Source organism: Triticum dicoccoides, chromosome 1B, assembly GCF_002162155.2.
Source record: "Triticum dicoccoides isolate Atlit2015 ecotype Zavitan chromosome 1B, WEW_v2.0, whole genome shotgun sequence".
Taxonomy (NCBI): Eukaryota; Viridiplantae; Streptophyta; class Magnoliopsida; order Poales; family Poaceae; genus Triticum; species Triticum dicoccoides.
Window position 1 is genome coordinate 296,047,314 of NC_041381.1, and position 9,974 is coordinate 296,057,287.

Below are 9,974 nucleotides of genomic sequence, written 5' to 3' on the forward strand. Positions count from 1 at the left end.
GTCCATGACGTTCAAAACATCTTTGAAGTCCCGATTCTAAGCCGTTAAGCATGGTGTACTGAACTATCAAGTAGTCATCATATTGAGCTAGCCAAACGTTCATAACATCTGCATCTGCTCCTGCAATAGGTCTATCACCTAGCGGTGCATCAAGGACATAATTCTTCTGTGCAGCAATGAGGATAATCCTCAGATCACGGATCCAATGCGCATCATTGCTACTATCATCTTTCAACTTAGTTTTCTCTAGGAATGCATATAAAACATAGGGAAGCAACAATGCGAGCTATTGATCTACAACATTATTTGCAAAATACTATTAGGACTAAGTTCATGATAAATTAAAGTTCAATTAATCATATTACTTAAGAACTCCCACTTAGATAGACACCCCTCTAATCATCTAAGTGATCACGTGATCCAAATCAACTAAACCATGTCCGATCATCACGTGAGATGGAGTAGTTTTCAATGGTGAACATCACTATGTTGATCATATCTACTATATGATTCACGCTCGACCTTTCGGTCTCCAGTTTTCCGAGGCCATATCTGCATATGCTAGGCTCGTCAAGTTTAATCCGAGTATTCTGCGTGTGCAAAACTGGCTTGCACCCGTTGTAGATGAACGTAGAGCTTATCACACCCGATCATCACGTGGTGTCTCGGCACGACGAACTTTGGCAATGGTGCATACTCAGGGAGAACACTTTTATCTTGAAATTTAGTGAGAGATCATCTTATAATGCTACCGACAATCAAAGCAAAATAAGATGCATAAAGGATAAACATCACATGCAATCAATATAAGTGATATGATATGGCCATCATCATATTGTGCTTGTGATCTCCATCTCCAAAGCACCGTCATGATCACCATCGTCACCGGCGCGACACCTTGATCTCCATCGTAGCATCATTGTCGTCTCGACAACTATTGCTTCTACGACTATCGCTACCGCTTAGTGATAAAGTAAAGCAATTACAGGGTGATTGCATTGCATACAATAAAGCGACAACCATATGGCTCCTGCCAGTTGCCGATAACTTTGTTACAAAACATGATCATCTCATACAATAAAATTTAGCATCATGTCTTGACCATATCACCTCACAACATGCCCTGCAAAAACAAGTTAGATGTCCTCTAATTTGTTGTTGCAAGTTTTACGTGACTGCTATGGGCTGAGCAAGAACCGTTCATACCTACGCATCAAAACCACAATGATATTTCGTCAAGTTAGTGATGTTTTAACCTTTTCAAGGATCGAGCGTAGCCACACTCGGTTGAACTAAAGTTGGAGAAACTGACACCCGCCAGCCACCTATGTGCAAAGCACGTCGGTAGAACCAGTCTCACGTAAGCGTACGCGTAATGTCGGTCCGGGCCGCTTCATCCAACAATACGCCGAACCAAAGTATGACATGCCGGTAAGCAGTATGACTTGTATCGCCCACAACTCACTTGTGTTCTACTCGTGCATATAACATATACGCATAAACCTGGCTCGGATGCCACTGTTGGGGAACATAGTAATTTCAAAAAAGTTCTTACGAACACGCAAGATCATGGTGATGCATAGCAACGAGAGGGGAGAGTGTTGTCCACGTACCCTCATAGACCGAAAGCGGAAGCGTTAGCACAACGTGGTTGATGTACTCATACGTCTTCACGATCCGACCGATCCAGTACCGAACGTACGGCACCTCCGAGTTCAGCACACGTTCAACTCGATGACGTCCCACGAACTCCAATCCAGCAGAGCTTTGTGGGAGAGTTCTGTCAGCATGATGACATGATGACGGTGTTGATGATGCTACCTGCGCAGGGCTTCGCCTAAGCACCGCTACGATATTACCGAGGTGGAATATGGTGGAGGGGGCATCGCACATGGCTGGGAGAGATCAACAAATCAACTTGTGTGTTCATGGGGTGCCCCTTACCTCAGTATATAAAGGAGGAGAGGAGGGGAGGGGTCGGCCCTCTCTATGGCGCGCCCTGGGGAGTCCTACTCCCACCGTGAGTAGGATTCCCCCCTTCCATGTAGTAGGAGTAGGAGTCAAGGAAAGGGAAGAGAGAAGAGAAGGAAGGAGGGGGCGCAGCCCCTCCCCCTAATCCAATTCGGACTAGGCCTTGGGGGGGCGCAGCCTCCCCTCTCTCTTTCCCCTACAGCCCAATAAGGCCCATATACTCCCCGGCGAATTCCCGTAACTCTCCGTTACTCTGATAAATACCCGAATCACTCGGAACCTTTCCGATGTCCAAATATAGTCGTCCAATATATCGATCTTTACGTCTCAACCATTTCGAGACTCCTCGTCATGTCCCCGATCTCATCCGGGACCCCGAACTACCTTTGGTACATCAAAACACATAACTCATAATATAAATCGTCACCGAATGTTAAGCATGCGGACCCTACGGGTTCGAGAACTATGTAGACATGACCGAGACACATCTCCGGTCAATAACCAATAGCGGAACCTAGATGCTCATATTGGCTCCCACATATTCTATGAAGATCTTTATCGGTCAAACCGCATAACAACATACATTGTTCCCTTTGTCATCGTTATGTTTACTTGCCCGAGATTCGATCGTCGGTATCTCAATACCTAGCTCGATCTCATTACCGACAAGTATCTTTACTCGTTTCGTAATGCATCATCCCGCAACTAACTCATTAGTCACATTGCTTTCAAGGCTTATAGTGATGTGCATTACCGAGAGGGCCCAGAGATACCTCTCCGACAATCGGAGTGACAAATCCTAATATCAAAATACGCCAACTCAACAAGTACCTTCGGAGACACCTGTAGAGCACCTTTATAATCACCCAGTTATGTTGTGACGTTTGGTAGCACACAAAGTGTTCCTCCGGTAAACGGGAGTTGCATAATCTCATAGTCATAGGAACATGTATAAGTCATGAAGAAAGCAATAGCAACATACTAAATGATCAAGTGCTAAGCTAACGGAATGGGTCAAGTCAATCACAACATTCTCCAGTGATGTGATCCCGTTAATCAAATGACAACTCATGTCTATGGCTAGGAAACTTAACCATATTTGATTCAACGAGCTAGTCAAGTAGAGGCATACTAGTGACACTTTGTTTGTCTATGTATTCACACATGTACTAAGTTTCTGGTTAATACAATTCTAGCATGAATAACAAACATTTATCATGAAATAAGGAAATAAATAATAACTTTATTATTGCCTCTAGGGCATATTTCCTTCACCCACGAGGCAGGGGGCACGCCCAGGGGGTGGTGCGCGCCCCCACCCTCGTGGACAGGGTGTGGGCCCCCTGGCCTTGATTCTTTCGCCAGTATTTTTTATTAATTCAAAAAATATTCTCCGTGAAGTTTCAGGTCATTCCGAGAACTTTTATTTCTACACAAAAATAACAACATGGCAATTATGCTGAAAATAGCATCAGTCCGGGTTAGTTCCATTCAAATCATGCAAATTAGAGTCCAAAACAAGGGCAAAAGTGTTTGGAAAAGTAGATACGATGGAGACGTATCAGGCTCCCTACAAGAAAAGAGAAGATTCACCAAAAAGGAGGAGTAGAAGAGATGAATCACCTCCAAGAGAGAGAAGGAGTAGAGATGATCGTTATGAACGAAGACCCTCTCGTAGAAGCAAGGATTCGGAAAGGAAGGACAAATCATCAAAGAGCCACACAAGACGAAGACTTCAAGCTCATGTTGGTGAGTAGGTATCCGGTTACGACTCCGACAACTACTCCGAGAGAAGCTATCACTCTGATTCTGAATATACTCGAGATGAAGGTGTTGCTGGTCTTGCACTTATGTCATCCAACTCCTATGGCATATTTAACTCACCAAATGAAGGAATTGGAAGATGCTTCATGGCTAAAGGACCTAAGGTATCACACCCTGAGTATGTTGATTTCAATAGTGATGAAGATGATTCGCTAGGTGATGATGATTTACTTGTTGACAATGCTAGTGATGAAAACTATGATGAACTTACTAATAATTATGCTAATCAATATGAAACGAATGACAATGATAAGAAGGAGATTGAGCATCTCACTAAAGAACTAAACACTCGTAAGTTAGCTCATGAAACAACTCTAGAGGATCATAGAGAGCTCTTAAGGACTCATGAGAAGCTACGCTTCAAGAAGCTAAATTTAGAGCAAGAGCATGAGTTCCTAAAAGCTATCAATGGTGATCTTTGAAAGAAGAGTTCTTCTTATCTTGCCAAACATCTCCTCCTGTCTACTTATATGCCACAAGTAAAATCTAGCAATAAGAGCAAGAAAGATTCTTCCTCTAGTAGTAACAATAACCATGCTAAATCCAATGTTGTTGCTTCTAGTAGTTCTGATTCTCTTAGACAAGTTACACTTGAGCAAGAAAATAGCTTATTGAAGGGAATTATAGACAAGGGTGTTTACAAGAGCCTCGCCGGAAGTAAGAAATTTGAGGAAATTGTACGCAAGAAAGGAAGTCACCGGGAGAATCAAGGTGTTGGTTTTGAACGTAAGTTCAATGCCAATAGAGTTGAGTGGGAAGAAGATCAATACCCCAACAAAGTTTGTTCCTCAACAAGAGAAGTACGACCCCACTTCTTTCAAGGGAACACAAGCTCAAGATGATCTTCCACCACAAGACCACAAGCTAAAAGGCAAGGACAAGCTTCAAGAAGAGATTGACTCATTTGAAGAAGCTCCTAAGGCCATGGTCAAGTGGTTTCCCAAGACAATGTCAAGTTCTACTTCATCAAGTATGACTAAAACTTCAAGGATTCCCATCAAGTTGATGTGTATCCCAACAAAGAAGAACTAGAGTGTTCTTGAGGGTGACTCCGCCAACATACTTCACTCATATTTATTTTGGCAAATACATGTGCAATCAACTTTCATATCTTGCACTAGTTCATGGAGTCACAACCCCTCTTTTTGGTAAGACAAGGGACAAGGTAACCTAATGCTTCCATGGACATCATCACATGTGTAATTCACTCAATGTCTATGGATATCATTGTATGTTCATTGTGGGACTAACCCGTGTAGGTATTGAAAGTGCAACACTCTAATGGATTGATCCAAAAGATCTACATCAACATTGAGCATCCACATCTTCAACATCTACATGAAGTCATCATCAACAAAACCCAAGGTTAGTTCATCCCTGTTAGGGGGGATATCACATCTAGGGGGAGCTTTGCTCTAAGAGTTGAGCTAAACCAACTCCAATGGTGTGAACACATCAATGCTTTATGTAAAAGTGGTAACCCCACTTGTGCTTAAACGATGAGTATGACCTACGATTAAATGTTCTCATTTGACTCCTTAGTCAATATACTCATCTATAGATGACCTAGTCATCGCCAATTACTTGATAGATGCTAGAATTGTTTGTGCATGCTTTGTCACATATTTCATTTGCTATCTTATTCTGTGAGCATGTTGGTTGCATAATTTCTCCATTCAAGGACATCCATTTGTGGTTTTGATTATTTGTTTTTTATTGGCCAAATGGATGGACAAGAATACCTAAGAACCCCCTCTAGCTATCTATGATTTTTATCTTCTCAAATTCTATTCATGCTACATAACAAAATTTGAACAAGTCTTTTTCGGACCCTCCGGGTGAGGAGCACTCGGAGCCACCGATTCGTAAGGGCTGACTTCCAAAACCTTCTTGTGAATTCCGGTTAGACCAACACACTCATATTTGGTCCCACCAAAATCACTAGATTGACCTAGGTTTTCATCTCGGTGCTACCAATTAGAACGACTCGGTCTCACCGAGTTGTAGTAACTGCAAGCATTTTTGCATCTTGGTGCCACCGAGACATTCCATTCGGTGCCACCGACTGTGTCTGGGTATATATACCCTGTATACTAGTATGGTTGAAAAATTCTTCAAACCGCACGAGTCTGCGCCACAGCACTGCCGCCCCTTGGTCTCCGGATCATCGCCATCTCCGCCTGTGCGCCGTCGTCGCAGGTCTCTGCCGCCGTCAACGAAATTCCTCTCCGTCGTTGCCGCCATAGCGAGCCATCACCAAGTTAGGGTATGGTTTGAACCATTTGTTCTATTTCCTCCTTCCGATTCTTTGCACAAAGTCAATGCCTGGATTCTTGCCATGATTGAAAACCTTCTATCCACTCAGAAGTTTCCTTAGACTAGATTTGATGAAAAATCTTAGGGTTAGGTTTCCGCCGAGCCCATCTCGGACCGGCCGAAATGGAACTTTCGGTCCCACCGATTGGCCCTAGCCATTGCACTAAGTACCACTCGGTCTGACCGAAGCATACTGTCACGCCCAATATGCGATACTATCCTAAAGAGACTCGAAGGTCCCACCAAGGATAGAACCGCATATTGATACGCTTTTGCAAGGTGGATAACATTACATCAACATTACATAATAGATGGGGATACATGCAAAACGCATACAATGCCACACGAATACAACATCACAATACATGAGAACAACATCCGACTATGGATGAAACATAAACAGAAGCTCAAACGACATCCACCCTGTTAGCCCAGGCTGCCGACCTGGAACCTATCCCCTGATCAAAGAAGAAGCAGAAGAAGAACTCCAAACAAGCAAACATCACTCTCGCGTCATGATCATCGCATAACCTGTACCTGCAACTGTTGTTGTAGTAATCTGTGAGCCACGAGGACTCAGCAATCCCATTACCATGGGTATCAAGACTAGCAAAGCTTAATGGGAAAGGAAGGGGTAAAGTGGTGAGGTTGCAGCAGCGACTAAGCAAGTATGGTGGCTAACATACGCAAATAAGAGCGAGAAGAGAAGCAAAGGAATGGTCATGAAGCTAGCAATGATCAAGAAGTGATCCTGAACTCCTACTTACGTCAAGCATAACCCAAAACCGTGTTCACTTCCCAGATTCCGCCGAAAAGAGACCATCACGGCTACACACGCGGTTGATGTGTTTTAATTAAGTCAAGTGTCAAGTTATCTACAACCGGACATTAACAAATTCCCATCTGCCACATAACCGCGGGCACAGCTTTCGAAAGATAATACCCTGCAGGGGTGTCCCAACTTAGCCCATGATAAGCTCTCGCGATCAACGAAGGATATACCTTCTCCCAGGAAGACCCGATCAGCCTCGGAATCCCGGTTTACAAGACATTTCGACAATGGTAAAACAAGACCAGCAAAGCCGCCCGATGCGCCGACAATCCCGATAGGAGCTGAACATATCACGTTCTCAGGGCAACACCGGATAAGTCAAGCTACGAGTAAAACCAGACCTTGAGTTTCCCCGAGGGGGCCCCGTAGGTTGCTCGTTTCGGACCAACACTTAGAGAAGCACTGGCCCGGGGGGCTAAAATAAAGATGACCCTCGGGCTCCGGAAACCCAAGGGAAAAAGGGCTAGGTGAGGAAAATGGTAAAACCAAGGTTGGGCCTTGCTGGAGGAGTTTTATTCAAAGCGAGCTATCAAGGGGGTCCCATAAATCACCCGACCGCGTAAGGAACGCAAAATCCGGGAACATAACACTGGTATGACGAAAACTAGGGCGGCAAGAGTGGAACAAAACACCAGGCATAAGGCCGAGTCTTTCACCCTTTACCAAGTATATAGATGCATTAATAATATAAGAGATATTGTGATATCCCAACATAATCCTGTCCACCATGGAGCAGTCTTCAAACTTCACCTGCAACTAACAACGCTATAAGAGGGGCTGAGCAAAGCGGTAACATAGCCAAGCAACGGTTTGCTAGGAAGGTGACAAAGTTTAGAGGTTCATGGCAATTTGGGAGGCTTGAAGAACAAGTGATAGGTAGCGCAGCATAGCGATAGAACGAAGCAACTAGCATAGCAATGATAGTAGTGAGATCCAGGGTAGCGGTCATCTTGCCTGAAATCCCGCAAGGAAGAAGAACGAGTGCATGAAGAAGATGAAGCCACGAAGACGAACCAAGCGTAGACGAACGAATCCTCACGATCGCAACGAAACAGGAACTATCGAAAAGAAGCACACAACATGGTAAACACACCACACATAGACAAGACATGATGCACAACAAGCATGATGCATGGCAAAGCTACATGGAGCTACTCATGGTAAGAGATGATGCAAACAAGAACCACACATCAAGGCAAGTTTAAATGAGGCCGGAAACAACATATAACAATTCCGGTAAGTCCTCATATGCAAGTTTCGAAGTTGGTCCAGAACTGAATAAATCTTATGTTCAAGTTTTTAAACAGCAAGCTAAGATGTACCACGATGAACTACACGAAATTCTAGTCAAGTTACATATAAAGTTCATTAGATTCGGAGCTACGGCCTAGAAGATATGAGCAAAACAAGTTAAACATGGCATTGATGCAAAATGCATACCAACATCAAGCAAACACCTCAAAACAAGGATGCAACATCATAATATGAAACTACATGCAAAATCAAGCAAGTTTCATATAGAGCTCACTCAAAACAGAGCAACGGTTCAACACATACACTATACAAGTTTAAAGGACAAGCTGTCCAAAACAGCAACTAGGCATATCGCAAGCACCAAAACAACATGCTACAGCATCCCAACATAAGAACAAAATGCATGGGCATGAAGTACAGGTAAAGCATGACAAAACATGAACACTGAGCTATCTCCAGAAATCATTAGAACATGCTCAAAAGGACATGGCAAGATTGCAAATAATAGCAGTTTCAGTCATTAGCAGAAATAACATCAGGTTGCAATGTTTAGAGCTATCAAAAAACATGTTACAGGAACTTATCATGGCAAACAAAGGCATGGCATGAATCTACTAATTGCATAAAACAAAAGTCCTTTACTGACCATGAGCTAAAAGGATCAGAAGATAAAATGGAACCCATGTAAACATGGCAAATAATATGACAAATTCATACATGGCAGAAACAACAATAAGTAGGCATGTTGGTGAGCTTGAACCACTCACCACAGAGCAATACATGGCATGACAAGGTTACTAACAGTAGGAATACATGTTTGAGAAGCTAAGCATGGCAAGAGCAAGTTCATAGGGTACATGGGTCACTAGCAACAACCATAGCAACATTGAACTTAAAGTTAAGCAGGCTGACAGCAACATTATTTAGCAACTTGAGAGCAAGATTACAACAAGCTACAGCAAGCTATAAATGCAACCAGGGGTATGAATGGATAGAGCATGACATGTGTAACAAAACATCCTTAGTGAACATCTCCAGATTATGCATATAATGACTTGTAGAAGCAGGTTTACATAGCATGATGATATAGCAGATTCAGACATGCAAAACAGCAACAACAAGTACCCTAGTTAACAAGCTTGATGCACTCAGTACAAGACTCACAAAAATACATGGATAACACCCCTGTAAAGATGGCATGACATAGTTCAAAACTCATGTAGACATCAAGCTCATAGGATGCACACATCAAATGCAACAAAAATGACAATTCATCAAGTTATAACAGTTTCAGCAGGTTAACAGCAACATGCACTCTTGCAACGATGCTTCAGGCATCAAGATGGACTCAAATGAACATGATGCAATGGAATGAAATGAAGTACTCGTTGAGGCGAACAATTTGACATATTACACGCACGAAACAGAGCAGTATGCAGCAAGTTATGGCAGGTCAAAGGGGGCACCAGAATATGCAAAATTACAGGGACTTGGAGGAATTTCGAAGTCAACCTTTGGTTTGCACGGAAAACGAGGATGGTCGGAGGCTTCGCCGGAGAAGACGCCGGAGAGGAGGGAGACGACCGGAGTGGCGAAGGGGAGGTCGCCGGAGGAAGGATCCGGGCCGGATCTGGGTGCTCCTCGCCGGATCCGGCCGGATCCCGGCGGGGAACGGCGCGGGGAGGCGAAGGCGAGCTCGCCGGAGCTCGGGGCGAGGCCGGGCTCCAGTCGGCGGCAGGGCGGTGCCGGCGGCTCGGGACGGTAGCAGGGCGGCGGG